Here is a 16974-nt window from a genome sequence, read left to right on the forward strand (position 1 = left end):
GAACCCTAACCCTACGGGTCCTCATCGGGGTCAAATAACGTTCTCGGCGGGGGTAAAATCTCCTGGGATTTGCAGCTCCCGAAGCCCAGCGCAGCGCAGGCTGGCCGGCGCCTGCGCGGGGTGTTACCATAGAGAGCAGCCGCCTCTCTGGTCTCGGTTTGCACTCTCTATGGTCGAGCCGGGTCCGTGGCGGTAAAAGGGAGACTGCACTGCGCAGGCGCTCTCGGCTTCTTTTTTTTTTTTTTTTTTTTTTTTTTTTTTAATCCCCGCACCAAGCGCTTAACCTCATTGGGGTGGAGGAGAAGGCGGCGGCTGTCTGGTCCGCAGCGGCAACAGTAGCGAATAATACGACTGTAAGTACCGGCTTAGGGCGAGGAGATTTAGACCCAGCCCTCCGAGGCCTTTGCCCCCTCGCCTGTGGTGGCGGGCGCTGGGTCTGGGTGGGGGCGATGTCCAGCCCTGTCATCGGCTCTTGGGTGCACTTTGGGGGGAGGGGGTGGCTTTAGGTGGGAGCCGGGCGGGGAGCGGGATGGGAGGGTTGTTTATCCAACCGGTAGGTCGCTGATCCCAGGCTGCTTTGCAGAGGGAGGAGGGGGCGGCTGTGGGGTCAGCCGGGCTTTGTGTGCCCCTCTCTCTTTTCCTCTCCCAGACCCCACCCCGGGCCCCCTTCCTGACCCGAGTCTTCCCGGCCCGGTGGGAGAAGCCAGCGAACAGCCCAGTCGCGTTTGAAAAGAGCCCGGGATTGCGAGGGGAGGGGGCGAGGGAGAGAAACCCACAACAACTAGTCATCGGCGAGTGATGGGTGTGGAGAAAGATCCAGAGGGAAGGGGTGCCGGGGAGGCGGGCGGCCGGGGCTCCCAGCCGGGCCAGACAAAAGCTGAGCGAGCGGCGCCGAGCCGAGCTGGGGGCCGGGCGGGATGCAGAGGGTCCCTTGGTCCCTGGGGCCCGCAGAGAGCTTCTTTCCGAAGCTGGGAAAGCGGACAAGTGCTGAGTTAAGCCTTGTGCAGCCTCCTCAACTTGCCTTTGTTGTTCTTTGGTATTGGCAGAGCCGCTCTGACGAAGATGAGTGTGTGATCTTGCACGTTAGCCTGGTTGGGTACAATGGAGCTAATCGAATTTTGCGTTCCATTTTCCGAGCCGCTCGGATGAGTATGGGGTTTTCCAGAGTCTAACTTATTACATAATGTTATTAAAATAGTTATGTTTATTTCTAAGATTTTTTTTTAAAAATTAGGTGGAGCCTTTTGAAGCATGTTTTGTTGTATCCGGATGAATTTATTTGTTGTGGTGTTCGTTCATGCAATACTGACCGTTCTTAGAACCTGTGAGTTCTTTAATCATGATACTTTAATTTGTAGATGTGGCAGTGAGAGCTTTGGATTGGTAGTCCTTTGGGAGGCAGTGATGCGGAAGAGTCCGAAGGGAGAAATAGTTGCATGCTGCCATGTGCCTTGCACCCTATTCTGGTGCCACAGTCCTGTATAAATTCTAGTTTTAGAGATTGTTGCTTTTATTACTATTATGATTTGTGACATTTACTGAGCTCTTGGTATGAGGGATCCTGGACAGTGGGCTCCTTTTGCTCATAAAGGGAGTGGGAGAATAGTAACATTGATGCAGAGACCTTATAGATAAAAACAAAACCACAATGTCCCAGGGTTAGTGAATATTATTTATCTTCTCTATTCGCTAAGAAAGATTTAAATTTTCGTGAGGTGTTTGCTTATTCATTTTGGTAAAATCGTATAACTGCACCTTTCTTAGCAATTGTTACTCAAATCTGTTTCTGTAATTCATAGTTTGTGAGCTAATACGCAACAGCACTATTTCTGATTTTTGAAGTTTTGATTTTTTTTTTTTTTTTACCGAGTTTTCAGCCCTAGCTTTATAGTCTCCCAACTAAGGTTAACCAAAGTTAGAAATCCTTTGAAGTGACCGTTGGTGGTGGAGGTGTCAAATATTGTATCGCCATGTTACAATCTAAGCTAAGTGGTAAATACAGAAAAGGCCTTTGCAAACCTTACACCTTAAATTAGTGTTGGAACTGAAAACCTAGATCTCCTGGTATGTCAGGATTTGGGCCACAGACTCAACTTTATCTAAAAGAGGTAAGCATTTTTTGTACTAATAGGAAGGAAAAAACTGAAGCTTGGTGTTTATGCTTCAGTAGCCACTGCGATAGAATCTCTTAAGTGTAGTTTGGATGATGGGAACTTACTTTTTATAGAGCAAGATTTCAGATCCTTAAAATAGTTTGACAGGGACACTGTGAAATGATTGGCCAAAGAACATTAAGTTTATTGTTCATTTGTATTATGTTTTGTTCATTGGTTTTGGATTTAGATTTTTTTTTTTTTTTTTTTTTGCTTTGGTAGTTAATTCTATTTTCTTGGGTGGCTCAGTCTCACAATTTATAAGTTGAGTGACATAGTTTCTTGGATCTGAGACTTAAATTTATTTTTGAGACTCTATTTCTTCTTAACAATCTTCTATTTATAAAATCATTTTTAGATTATAGTACTTTTAATTTAGTACTATTGGTAAATGTTATAACCACTTAAGGAATTATAATATTAGGCTAAGAGCTGAGTTATTAAAACTGCCAGTTTTGATAACTGCAAGAAAACAGTTATCTAAAAGATTTCCTAGAAAATAAGAGAAGGATCTATTAGTCTTAAAAAAGACACAAAACTAAGCAAAGGACAAGTCATTGATGATAGAGTTTTTGGTTTGTAAAATGTAATTTAAGAAAGTAAACGAATCTTTCTTTACCTAATGCAAGCAGGGCAACCTCCATAACGTGTGTGTGTTTGACTTAATGACCTCTAAAGGCCTTCTTTTTTTAAGCCCCCAAGTTTAGTGGTTATTTTTGGTGGGTCTTCATCACCCCCGGGCTTGCCTGCCTCCTTTATGCTCAGACCAGTACTGTCATACTGCAGGCTTTTCTTCCCCAAATTGTTATGGTAGCCTCAATCCACCTCCCCCCATGGATCACTAAAGATGTCGCTCAAATGTGCTTACATGACGGCCTTTCTTTCATAATGCTTGTGTTGACTTCCCTCTTGTTTCCTGCCTGGAAATCTCCTCATTCCTTGCTGATTCCTGTTGTATCCATTACCTTCCTCTTTGGAAGATTGATGCCTGTGCTTTTATTCTTCTCTAGATCCTTGAGGGCACTGGCAGTTTGTACAATACCGTGGTATCCTCTGTATTTACTACCAGGACTTGTGTAACTGGGGACTTGTGTAACTAGTCACGGTAAATGTATGAGGTGTGAAAGAATGAACAAATGCATCATAACTTAGAATAGAAGACTTTGAGCTTTGGAAGAGCTCTTAGAGGCTCCATAGACCACTCTCATACCTTTTGTCTACTCTTTTCTGATCATCATCCTCACGTCGCAGATGTGCTTCTCTGTTACTGGACAGGTCTTAGCTGCTAGAAAGCTAGTTTAGATTGTACCAAAATCTGCCACTCCCCTGTTACCTGTTCTTGGTTATACCCCCTGAAGCAACATGAATTAAGTCTGTTTCTTCTCCCCATAATAGCCTTTCATTTCCTAGGACAGTCACAAGCCTTATGTAGATTTATTGATGAATTAATTTATTAAACCGTTTCTTTAGTTAGATACCAGGTACCATGAGGGTACAGTTGAAAAGACTGCATGGTTCCCACACTTCCAGGGTTCATAGTCTAATAGAGGGACAGAATGTTATAAAGTGATGCCAGTTATGCTGGAAGTATGTAAACAGCCCTAGATTCTTTGTCCCCTCATGGTGTTTTTTTTTTAACATTTTATTTTATTTTTAAAAAAGATTTATTTATTTTAGAGAGAGAGAGAGCTTGAGGGCGCGCAAGCTCCGACTTGCATGGGGGGAGGGGCAGAGGGCGAGGGAGAGGGGGAGAGAATCTCAAGCCAACTCCGTGCTGAGTGCAAAGTCTGTGGGGCTCAATCTCAGAACCCTGAGATCAGAGTCTGAGCTGAAACCAAGTCGGATGATTAATCGACTGTGCCACCTAGTCACCCCAAGATTTTGTTTTTTTAACGTAATCCCTACACCCAACATGGGGCTCAAACTTAACAACCCCTAGGTCAAGAGTCCCATGATCTACCGACTGAGCCAGCCAGGTGCCCCCTCCCCTCATGGTTTAATCAGATTTCCCATGCTGCTTTTTTTAGGCAACTGTTTTGTTACTGTTCTTTAAATGCAATATCTGAAATGGAACAGAATTTGCTGTGACCTGACCAGCGTATACAGCTGTTGTCTTAGGCTAAGAAACTGTATCAAGGGTTTTCAAATTTTGTTGTGCCTTCTGGCTCTGCCACTTACTAGCCCTGTGACTTTGGGCCATGGGCCTGTTAAATCATCTCTTCGTATTTGAATAATTTTATCTATAAAACAAGGGTGAGGGGAGGGCAGTGTTAACAGTAGTACCTACTTCAACAGGGTTGTAAGGATTAAATGAGGTAATATATGTCGAGTCCTGAGAGTAGTGACTGGCATATAGTAAGTGGGTATATGTGGTATTCCTACTATTTATTCGTGGTAGGAGTTAATGACAACGTAGCATAAGAAGTGACAAGCAATCAAGTCACATGAGCTTGTTAAAATACAAATGGCCTGACCTGTCCACCCACAGATTTTGGTCAATTAAGTCTGTGAGACCTGGACAGCCACAGTTTTAAAAATCCCCAGGTGGTTCTTAAAAAAAACCACCAAAACCGTAAAGTTTGAGAACCCTGTACTATATGTTAATTTTGTTAGTGATTGCATTTGCTTTTACAAAGTAAAAAAATTACCAAGTAATAGATGAATAGATTCTCCTGAAAGATTGAAACAATGCAGGGGCACCTGGGTGGCTCAGTCTGTTAAGCGTCTGCCTTCAGCTCAGGTCATGATCTCAGGGGCCTGGGATTGAGCCCCGCATTAGGCTCCCTGCTCAGTGGGGAGCCTGCTTCTCTCTCTCCCTCTCCCTCTGCCATTCCCCCTATTTGTACTCTCTGGCTCTCTCTATCTTTTGGTCAAATAAATAAATACAATCTTAAAAAAAAAAAAAAGATTGAAACAATGCTGATAAAGGGAAGGGCTTGGCCCCAGATCTCAGGCCCGCTGGGAGGCATATCCACTTATCAGTTTGAAATGTATCCTTCTCAACAACTGTTCCCCTTTTTGGTAGCTACACATATGTGAGTGTCTTCTTAATAATAAATAGTAGCCAGATTTAAGAGAAAAAAACCCTTGATTTTCAAAGCACTTTTACATTCATAATCTTTGCTCCCTTCAAAGTCCTGTGAGGTAGATGGGGAAGATAACATCATTATCCTATCAATGTACAAATGAGAAACTAAGACCTACAAATTAAATCCTAGTCTGAGATAGAGCTAGAAGGAGAGCCAGGCCTTCTATTTCTCAACTTAAATGTTCTTTTCCTGTCAATGGCTCTTAGCTACATAATTTTGTTGAATTATTGAAGTTAGGGTTCATGAAATCTTCTGATCTTTTTGCCGTGTGAATAGCTGTCAAACCAGATTTCCTACTATCTTTTAGTGTGTTTATACTTGCTTTTAAAAAAATGTAAATTCAAAGTTTACTAGTTATATGTATCTGGGACGATTAATCTTTTTGTGAAAAAAATCCAAAACTGGCCTTGGGACTGTCTGTTACCATGGCACATTTGGGTGAGTTTATGTTTGTTCAGGATAGCTGAATCCACTTTCCACCTGTCTCTATGTGTTTTCCAGTTAACTTTCCAAGCAGAATCACTTAAATTTATTTATTGTCTTATTATAATAACATAGCAGTAACAGAAACTTGAGAGACCAGAGGGGGAAAAGCCACATCAAACTATCCTAACACAAGCTATTAGCTATTATTTCTTAGTGTATCACCTTTGAAGCTGTCCCTATGTTTGTACTTTTCAGTAAGTAATACTAGGTCTTGCATGTTTTGTGGCTGCTTTCCACGTAATGACATATTAGTATCATTTAAGTTTTTTAATCGCTTTGTCATATTTGAGATGATATGGCAAATTTTGGTAAACTGGGATCTTTGACATGTAAGTATCTCTTTTTTTTCTTTTTTAAGTTTACTTATTTAAGTAATCTGTACACCCAATGTGGGGCTCGAACTCATGACCCCAAGATCAAGCATCTCATGCTCTTCTGACTGAGCCAGCCAGGTGCCACTTTTTTTTTTTTTAATTACGTATACTACAACAGTGACTATCTTTTTGCATATAGTTTGCTTCTTTTGTGTTGTTTCTTTAGGATAAAATCAAAGAAGTGAGTATCGGGTGATTTTTGATACACATTGCCTGATTGATGACCAAAAAGTTGTACCAGTTGATAATTTTCCCAGCACCCTAAGAGTGTATCAGTTCCACAAAAATTTTACCAACTTCTGGTAATATAGTTTAAGTGTATTTTTTGTTACTGTGAGAGATGTGGAATGGCACATTGTTTTTATTTTTCATTTATTTTAAAAAAGAATAAGCAGTAATGATGAACTTTTATGTAAACCAACTGTATGCAGTTTGTTTTGGGCATTACACGCAGGTGATCTTACTTCCTTGGTTTTCACTCCTGTCCTGCGTTGCTAAAGCTATTGCGTTTCCAGATAGATGTGGAGGAAAATGTAGCCTTTGCGTTGTGGGACAGAATAGTCTATTTGTCAACATCAGAATGTAATCTTACTACATTTTCATCTCCTGCCTTCAGGAGTTTTTTTGTGCTCAAGGGCCCTGCTTGAAATATTTAGTAATCAGAATGTCTGGTGGTGGTGGGGTGAGGCATCTGCTTTTAAACAGATTTCCCAAGTGATTCTGAAGCCACAAAGTTTGAGAGCTGCCTCGGGACTACCTTCTAGCTCATTGTCTGCTCAGTTTCTTCCCAGTGTGTCTTTCCTGTGGGTAGAGGCCGACTCTGTTATGAACGGTTGCTCAGACATGCTAACAGAGGCCTGTTGTATAGAGGGAATGAATTGTGTAGCAGTGCCTTTCCTGATGTGGAGTAGCTGGGTTCATTCTAGGAACAATAAGCCAGTCTTTCTAAGAGTAGTTGAACTGCATTAAAAACAGCTCCTTCTCTGAAGTCTTCTCATGGTGCTGGTGGCTGTTTTTTATTTCAGTTCTGAGAAATCATAGAGCTCTCCAGACCCAAACCATGTCCTACTTAGCCTTTGGTTGGCCCAAGGGTGGTAGGTAGATCCAGTGTCACAATGGCAAGGGCCACCAAGGGTTGAACACCCAACTTTTTAGAGGTATGCTTTTGCCAACTCTTAGAGCAACATTTGAAGGCGGATGCGATTTTCACTTTATAATGAGAGGAAGCTGAGGTTTTGAAAAGTTGAATAATTTGTCCACAATCATACAGCTGCAGAGTTCAGCTCTCAGATTCTTCAGCTTCCGTTCCATTTATTTCTTTTTTTCCAGCACAGGTTTTTCCTTGTTCATGGAAGGTCAGTTGGCTGTCTTGGGAGAAAGTCTGCTCCCAGCATCGTGGCGTCTAAAGATGCCTCCTTGCTAGTCAGGAAGGATGTGAAGTTTGCAAGCTTCCCACTAGGGTTTCCATGAAGGTTAGGTCAGGTGACCTACAGTCTCTTTTAGATTTGAGTCTCTGATTTGAAATCTACCCTTGGACAGTCCAGGTCACTGAAGGCATGATATAAACCTTTTTTTCTTTTTAATTTTTTTTATTGTGATTAAAATATATGTAACATAAAATAGGCCATTTTAACCATTTTTTAAGAATACCAGTCAGGGCATTACTTACATTCACACTGTTGTGCAACCATCATCAGAGTCAGCTTCCAAATCTTTTCCATCACTCCAAACAGAAACCCTGTAACCATTAAGCCATAAATCCCCTTCTTCCCTCTCCCTCAGTCCCTGGTAATTTATAATCTACTTTCAGTCGCTACAAATTTGCCTATTCTAGATATTTCATGTAAGTGGAATCATATAATATCTGTCCTTCTATGATTTATTCACTTAGCATAATGTGTTCAAGATTCATTCATGTTTTAGGATGTATCAGAATGTTACTCTTTTTTAATTGGTGAATTATATTTCATTGTATGTATATACTACATTTTGTTTGTCCTCTCATCTGTTGATAGAACTTGAGTTGTTTCCACTTTTTGACTATTGTGAATAATGCTGCAGTGTATATTGGTTTGCAAATTTCTGTTTGAGTCTCTGCTCAATTCTTTTGGGTATGTACCTAGGACTAGAATTGCTGGGTTGTGTGGTAATTCTTTGTTTAGCTTTTTGAGGATTCGTTGAACTTTCGCAGGGTGGCTGTACCATTTGCACCCCCAGTGGCAGTGTACAAGGGTTTCAGTTTCTCCATATCTTTGCAAACACTTGCTGTTTTCCGTTATTTTATTTTTAAAGTTATAACCATTCTAATAGTTGTGAAACAGTATCTCACTGTGGTTTTGATTTGTTTTTTCGTGATGACTAAGGTGTTATCTTTTTTGGGTAAATGTCTATTCAAGTCCTTTGCTCATTATTAGATTGCATTGCTTGTCTTTTTGTTGTTGAGTTAGTTTTAGGGGTTCTTATATATTCTGGATATTAAACTCTTACCAGATAATGTGATACGCAAATATTTTCTCCCATTCGTTTTGTAGGTTGTCTTTACATTTCTTGATCATGTTCTTTGATGCACAAAAGTTTTGACTTTTGATGAAGTCCAATTAATCTGTTTCTTTTGCTTCTTATGCTTTTGGTGTCATAGCTAAGAATCCATTACCAATCTGAGGTCATGAAAATTTAGTCCTATGTTTACTTATTACGTTTTATGGTTTTAGCTCTTACATTTAGGTCGTTGATTCATTTGGGTTAGTTTTTTTTACATGGTGTGAGGTAGGGATCCAACTTCATTGTTTGCATATGGATATCCAGTTGTCCCAGCACCATTTGTTGAAGACTGATATAAACATTTTAATTACTTATTTTCTGTATCACCCACTGGCATTTATATTTTGCTTTAGGTATTTGATTTCATTGCCTATCCTCCTTCATCCTTACCCCTTCATCCTCCCCCCCCACCCGTTTTCTTCCTTTGAAACAGAATACATGGATATTTTGTGTGTGTTATAGCTTTGCTGCTTGACATAGGAGAGACACTTAATAAATGTGAGTTCCCTTTTTTTCCTTTTAATTTTGTGTAGTTACTTTTAAGTGGTTTGTGTTTCAAAACAGATTGTGAGGACCTTCACGGTAGGGTGTATATTATATTTCTTTGTTTCCCCATTTCCAACCCTCTCTTGTCCCCACCCCATCATAGTGCCCAGTGTAGTACCATGCAAGTGATGTCCTTACCTTTTATTGATTGAATTATAAAGCTAAATATAGATCTTTGTGGTTACATTTGGATGATTGGAGAGAATTCTCAGAAGATCAATAATCAGTATATTATAAAGTTCTTGAGGATTTTAAATGCAACCTAACTGAAGTTTACCCAAATATTTTTAGTCACATACAAAAAGATCCCAAAGGCATTTGAAATACCTAGACGCTGTATCAATCTTTACATTTGGGAAAATAACTTAAAAGGACATGCATTTAAAATATCCATGTATCCTGTTTCAAGGGAAGAAAACGGTGGGCAGGTGGTAAGGATGAAGGAGGGTAGGCAGGGTTCGTTTCATGGATGGCTGGAAAAAAAATTTTTTTTTTTTTTAAAGATTTTATTTATTTATTTGACAGAGAGAGAGGCAGCGAGAGAGGGAACACAAGCAGGGGAAGTGGGAGAGGAAGAAGCAGGCTTCCCACTGAGCAGGGAGCCTGATGTGGGGCTTGATCCCAGGACCCTGGGATCATGACCTGAGCCGAAGGCAGACACTTAATGACTGAGCCACCCAGGCGCCTCAAGAAAATTTTTAACTTGTTATTTAAGTTTATGATAGTTTTGTATTGGGAATTTTACTCATCGTAGGGGTGATTTTTATATATTTAGTTCTGTAGTTTTAGCTTTTATATTTAGATTGTTGATCCATTTTGGTTTGCATTGACAAATGCTTTTAGTTTAAAAAATTATTTAAAGTTTGTGCAATGGTGTATATTACTTTTCTAACAAAAATATTAAATATCATTAAAACATTCTTTTTCTTAGAAATTCCGAAAGTTAACTAGTGAAGACGTGTCTGAACATTCTCTCTGGGTATATATTATCAGATTTCCCCCCATCACACTCTTTAGTGTTCAGTAGGGTCTAATTTTACTTGTCCTAAGTGATCAGACCTCCCTTAGGAGTTCATTTTGTAATCTACCATCCAGATGTCAGCAAAGGGAAGGCCCAGTTTGGAGACAGGCCTTTGGTGTTTTTATTTCCACTAGGTTTTGACTCGTAAATAGGTATTTCTTAGTATGTTGTTATATAAACACTTTCATCATATGAGATACTGGTTATTCTTCCACTGTTTATTTCAGCAGTTCCTTATTATTAATATTGAAAACAATAAAAGTAATTATTTTATTCTTTTATTTTCTAGTTTCAAGCAACATAACAACATCAGAGAGGTCAGAGCAAATCCAGTATTTGACATGCTTTCAGGATAATTTCAACCAACGAAGTGATTCAAGAGCTTGAACTCCCTTAGTTGGAATAATGGTTTATTCCAGGGAGAGTAGGAGGAAGTGATGCAGACTGTTTTCTTTCGCTACCTCTGGCCCTATTTATGGAGAAGTTGGCCTGGTATGAGTATGAATCTTTAGCCATATATCTGTATACACAAAGATGGAGCCAACTTCTTTGTAAATAAGCCCAGAGGTAGTATATAGCTGTATCTATACACACAAAATTTGATTCAGGAAGTGTTCTTGTCATGTAATATATCACCCTTCAGACATGGGATCCCATGCTGGGGGTGGGGCGGGTAGTTCTTTAAAAAGAAATGCTCTCAGTGTCCCGTTGGCTTCTGTGCAGCTTATTTGGACTCATGGGTACGGTAGTTTAGCTTGATCCTGATTGTGTTTACCTATTGGTAGAGAATGGCATGCCACAGAGATCTCCTATGGCCTATGTCTGCACTTTTTTTTTTTTTTTTTAAGATTTTATTTATTTGACAGAGAGAGACACAGCGAGAGACGGAACACAAGCAGAGGGAGAGGGAGAAGCAGGGGCTCGATCCCAGGACCCTGGGATCATGGCCAGACTGAAGGCAGATGCTTAACAACTGAGCCACCCAGCTTCCCCCTATGTCTGCGTTTTTAAAGTGAACATGATGGGAAAAGCTTTCCATTCTCATGCCTTTTCCAACTTGGAGGAGGTTTCTGAAATTGCCAAAGGAACATTTGTTTGGACAAAGTAACAGTATTTAGCCTAATTGTATAGTAATGAGTTTACAGAATCATGAAAGGATGACAGCTGGGGAAGGTAAAGAACATCTTATAATCACTTGATTGCTAGACCTCCTTTAGGGTGGGGTAGGGTGAATAGAGGGGATGCAAAAATGGTATAGGTAGGTGTTCATGAAAAATGGGCCTAAAAACCAGAGCCTTTGTGAAAACTGCCAAGAGAGTTATTGTAGGGTATATCCTGGATAAAGAATGTTGAAACTGCCTTGATCAGAATCTTCACTCAACACACTTAACTTGTGCCACAGAAGAGAGAGGGGCTCTCAGGCCTGTTTCCAAAGAGCTCCACCGCTAAGAGGGAAGTCAGACAGGCAAGGAGACAGTTAAGATTCCTGAGTAAAGTGTGTTACTGTGGGAAGACTGAAGAGGGAAGGGCTCCTAATCTGGGGGTAGGGAAGAGAGGTGTCTTACCCTGTTTTGACCTGAGGTATGTAAGGCCTTGAACCAGGTATGCATGCCTGGTTCAGTACTCTGGGGCCCCTTTGTTGCTTTCCATTTATGAGAGAGCTCTGTTGGCTGGAGATCTAGCTTATGACCATGGGGCAAAGAGCTTGACTCTTGGCTGTATTAATACCGTGGTCTAATTTTGTGAAGAGGCCACAGACAAGAGCCCAGAAAGCACCCTTGCTGAGAGAAGGCTGTTTGAAACTAGCATCTTGCAGAGAGCCTTAGTCTTGATAGAAACAGGACTATTTTCAGATCTTTACTTGAATCATCAACTGATCAGTGATTCAGTTTTGGAATTTTGGGGGCGGGGGTTAGACATTGTTCTTTTGGGAAACTGTTTGCTTTTGAGATTGCTCCTGGAGAGTGATGGCATTATTAAAAAATTTGTTATTTTTATTGTGGTCACAAGCTTATTGCATGCATCGTTGGTTGTAAATTTTTTTTTTTAAGATGCCTAGGGGATAGTCTGTGTCGCCCCCACTTTTTTTCTTTAAGATTTTGTTTTTAAGTAAGCTCTATACACAATGTGGAGCTTGAACTCAAAACCCGGAGTTCAAGAGTCACACACAACTCTAGAGATTAAGCCAGCCAGGTGCCCCAGTACCTTTTTTTATTATGAGCAAGTTTAAATCTGTTGTAGCTGTGTATGAAGATTCTTTTCATTCTTGTTTAACTTACCTAGAAAGGAGAAATAGAACTGCAAGTTAAATGCATTAATTTTTAAAATATATTAATTTTTTGAGCTGATATTACATACACGTGATTTAAAATTTAAGTTTTCCTCCTCTCCTGTCTGCCATTCACCCAGTTCCCTTCCCTAGAAACACCAGTGTTATTAATTGTATATGTGAAAAAGATGCAGAGAGAGAGAGAGAGACATACCTCCCTTCCCCCTTTTTTGTACAAACTACTACAGATTATTCTGTTTGTTTCTTTCTCTCTCTCTCTTTCGTTCTTTTGTTCTTTCACTTTATGCATCTTGGAAATCATTCTATGTCAGTATGTTAAAGAGTTCCTCATCGGGGCACCTGGGTGGCTCAGTCCGTTAAGCATCTGCGTTTGGCCCAGGTCATGATCCCAGGGTCCTGGGATCTAGTCTCGCATCTTGCTCCCTGCTCAGTGGGGAGTCTGCTTCCCCCTCTCCCTCTGCTCCTCCCCCCTGCTCTCTCTCTTATGCTCTCTCACTCACTCACTCTCTCAAATAAATAAAATCTTTTTAAAAAAATATTTATTAGAGAGAGAGAGTACAAGCAGGAGGAGCAGCAGGGAGAGGGAGAAGCAGGCTGTCCATTGAGCAGAGAGTCCAACATGGGGCTTGGTCCCAGGACCCTGGGATCATGACCTGAACCGAAGGCAGATGCTTAACTGACTGAGCCACCCAGGTGCCCCATAAATAAAATCTTAAAAAAAGAAGACTTCCTCATTGTTGTGGGGTTTTGTTTTTGTTTTGTGTTTTTGCTCTGAGATTAAGAGCCACACAGGCATCCCTTCTCGTTGTGTGTTTTTTTTTTTTTCCTAAATGAAGAGTATGCCATTGTGTGGCATACCATAATTTACCTGGCTCTCTATTGAGGAACATTTAGTTTTTTCTATTCTTTTGCTTTTATAAATAATGCTAGAAACAATAATCCTATAATAATTTATTTTGCGTACATATGAATAAATTCCCATAAGTTGGCATTTTGGGTTGAAAGTTATGTACCTTTAAAATTTTGAGAGCTATTGCCAAATCATCCATCGTAGAGGTTTTTTTTTTCTTTTTTTAAAGATTTTTATTTATTGGAGATAGAGAGAGTGAGCAGGGGGAGGAGCAGAGGGAGAGGGACAAGCAGACTGTGCTGAGTGTGGAACCTGTGGGGCTCGATTCCATGACCCTGAGATCACGACCTGAGCCGAAATCAAGAGTCAGAGGCTTAACTGACTAAGCCACCCAGGTGCCCCCATCTTAGAGGTTTTAACAAAACCTAGCCTACGATATGAGAATCCTGTAGTTAATACACTTTAAAATATAATTTTATAAAAGTATATGACTGTTCCGTCATAGATCATTTTTCAGTTAAAATGTGGCTATGCTTCAGTGATAAAAAACCAATCAAGCATTTGTCCTCTCATTACTTGTTTGTTTTTCTGCTTTTGACGTTACAGAGATTCCCTGGCTGGATGTGAGGTTCAGAAATAAGCTTTGCTTCCTTGTATGTCACCAAGGCTGCCTTTTAGAGATGGGCAATTTGCTGAATAAGTGGCTCTTTTTATAGTTTTCAATTTTTTTAAAGCTCTATGTGGGGCTTGAACGCATGACCCTTAGATCAAGAGTCACACCCCCTGATTCAGCCAGGCCACCCTGTAGTTTTTAATTCTTGTAGTAACTGGTGATGCCTGTGGTTTCATGATTACGATTAAATTTGACTTTACAAACAACTTTCTGGTATTTATTGTATGTAATTTGGTTTAACTAGAAAGAATATTATCATACTTTCAGTGTTTTAAAATTTATATTTCCTTAGACTAGAAAATATGTACATGGTCAAAAAACTTAAAAGGTACACAAGGCTAGAGAGTGAAATGTCAGTCTTCCTCCACCTTTTCTCTGCATTTTCCCACATCCATTCCCAGAGGCAGCCACTGTTTCTGGTTTCTTACATGGTTTTCTAGATATTCTATGCATATATAAGCCTTTATATGTATGTATAGGTTGCAGCATTGTTTTGTTAGTACCACTGTTACTTTTTTTAGATACCATTGTATTTTCAACATGTACTTTTAAAATTCTGTAAGTAATAGTGTTAATGTTTTGGTGTGCTGTTTCCGTCCATACTTTTTCTGTGCATGCAGGATGTAAGTGACTTCTTTGTATTTTATAAACAATATGACGTCATAAACATGCTATTTTCTAGCTTGCTTTAATTTTTTTTTTTTTTTAATAAACTCTGTACCCAACATGGGTTTAAAGTTATGACCCTGAGATCAAGAGTTGCATACTTTAACGCCTGAGCCAGCCAGGCTCCCCTCCAGCTTGCTGTTTTCACTAAACTGACCATAGGTATTTTTCCAGGCCATGAAAAACATATTTTTACTACAGAGTGACTGCATGGTATGTTGTTGTTTAGATGTACGGTGATTTCTTTCCCATTTCTTTGTTCTTGAACATTTGGGGTTATTTTCATTTAAAAAGTTTTTCACGGGGGCACCTGGCTGGCTCAGTTGGTGGAGCATGCGACTCTTGATCTTGGTGTTGTGAGTTTGGCTGGTTGTAGAGATTACGTAAAGATAAAATCTTTAAAAAAAAATAAAATTTTTTATGAACAGCCACAATGGACAGCTTTATATATACATTTCAGTGTACTTGACAAATTATTTCCCTACATGAATTCTTAGATTTGTACTTGTGGGATCAGAACATACAAAGGTTATTGATAGATGTTTCCAAATTGCCCTGGATAGTTATGAATTTTATTCTTGTCCGTGTATTAAATCACGTTTGATTATATCCAATTACATTCTCAACTGATATTTTTGTTTAAATGGAGGACTAGAGTGAGGGTTACATCTTTTGATATTTTAAAGAAAGCTGTGTTAGTATAGGTAGGAATAAGTCATGTTGGGAAAATACAGAGGCAGTAACAACTCAGTTTGGAAACTGAGCGTCTGTGGGTACGATTCAGTATATACTAACATGGGTAAGGCATAGATCTCTTTTTGTGTTTTCTTGTGGAATTTTTTTCCTAAATCCATAAAATATGAATGTAAAAATGTCATCTTAATAATAGCAGTGTTCTGTTATAATTGATCTGAGAAATAGAATTCTCCCTAGCTTTATGTGTAAGCTTAGTAGAGACTTAAAGTCTGTATGCTTGAAATATGGTTTCAGCGGGGCGGGTAGGAAGCAGTATGGAAGACTTTTCAGTAGCGTTTGTCATTGCTTGGCTGATGTTCCAAATTATCTTTCTTGTGCCACTTCACTTTATTGCATTAGAAAGATTTGAGGCTAAAGCTAATACCATCTGATTGTCAATCACTAAATGTATCTCTCAAGCCCTCTCATCATTTCTCTGTCTTCAGCAAACGCAGGACTCCTTTTCATTGAAGGCTCTGTGACTATGTGGGATTTCCCAGTTGGTCAGATTCTGTCTTCAGTGTGAATCTTGCTGGAGCCAGGAATGGAAGCAAGGGAAATGACTGGGAGGGTGAGAGTAAGCAAAGCATGTGTTTTCATGCCAGCACACGAGTAAGAGTTTTGCCCAGTGGTGCCCTTATATCTGTTTCATTGGTGCCCTTATATTTGTTTCATTGGTGCAGTCTTTCCCTGTTTATTAGAGAGTCATCAAAAAAGTAGATAGTCTTACAGGAAAGCACCTTGATAAACGGTGTTAGAATAGATTGCTCACTCGTCTTTCTTTCTCCAGTGAACCTGGAGCTTGTTGAAGGCAGTGCCTGGGAGATTGGCTGGCACAATAGGTATTTAGTGAACTTAGGGACCGAGTACCAAGAGTCTGTTCGCATCATGTGTATCTTTTCACTTTTTTTCTTCTTTAATTTTGGAATAATTATAGATTCACAAGAAGTTGCAAAAATAGTAGAGTTTCTATATTCTTTATCTGGTGTCCCCCAGTTCCCCTTTTTTCTCTGTCTCTTTTTTGTTTTTATGATCATGCCGTCAGCTTGTCATCAGCATCTGTGGGAAATACTAAACCCCCGAACTAAAGATTGCTGATTACTCTCCTAGAGTTACTTGCGGGAATGCATATGGTTCTTCCTCTTCATTGTTCTTGATGAAGCACTTGCTTACTGTGTGGTGCTGTGCCAGGTTTTAGTTGCTTCTCTCGATTCAGCCTCTTCTCTTATTTTGGTAATATTAAGTATGGTGGATACATCCTTCCTTTGTGGAACTCCTTCCTAAGTTATATATACATGTCTAAAGTACTCAGAGACCCGTGTGTGTTGGTGAGAAGGAGTAGCTGTGACTTGGTGGAAATAGTCCTGGATTTGGAGTTAGATGCTCAGGTTCAAATCCTGTTTCTGTTTCATACTTGCTGGGTGACCCTGGAAGTTACTTTGCTTCTGAATCTGTTAACTTTTCTGTAAAACAGTATGAGAGTAACAGTCATATAGAGAAGTTTTGTGGGTGGATAAAGAAAAGTAGCATTTGTATAATTACTTAGTGAA

General features: G+C 39.8%; 1 protein-coding gene across 19 annotated transcripts in view; it reads left to right on the forward strand.

The window, feature by feature from the left end:
* The window catches only part of CLASP1 (cytoplasmic linker associated protein 1), a 265789-nt gene that overhangs the window by 297 nt on the left and 248518 nt on the right, over positions 1–16974 (forward strand). For 14 of the 19 annotated variants that reach the window (XM_057317069.1, XM_057317082.1, XM_057317084.1 and 11 more), the window contains exon 1: positions 57–353. The exons of the other annotated variants lie outside the window; for them this stretch is intronic. The gene's annotated coding sequence lies outside the window, so the exon portion shown is untranslated. Of the gene's footprint in view, positions 1–56; positions 354–16974 lie in introns of those variants that run through there. 19 annotated transcript variants of the gene reach the window in all.

The sequence above is a fragment of the Ursus arctos genome, unplaced genomic scaffold (genome assembly GCF_023065955.2).
Source record: "Ursus arctos isolate Adak ecotype North America unplaced genomic scaffold, UrsArc2.0 scaffold_1, whole genome shotgun sequence".
NCBI classification, from domain to species: domain Eukaryota; kingdom Metazoa; phylum Chordata; class Mammalia; order Carnivora; family Ursidae; genus Ursus; species Ursus arctos.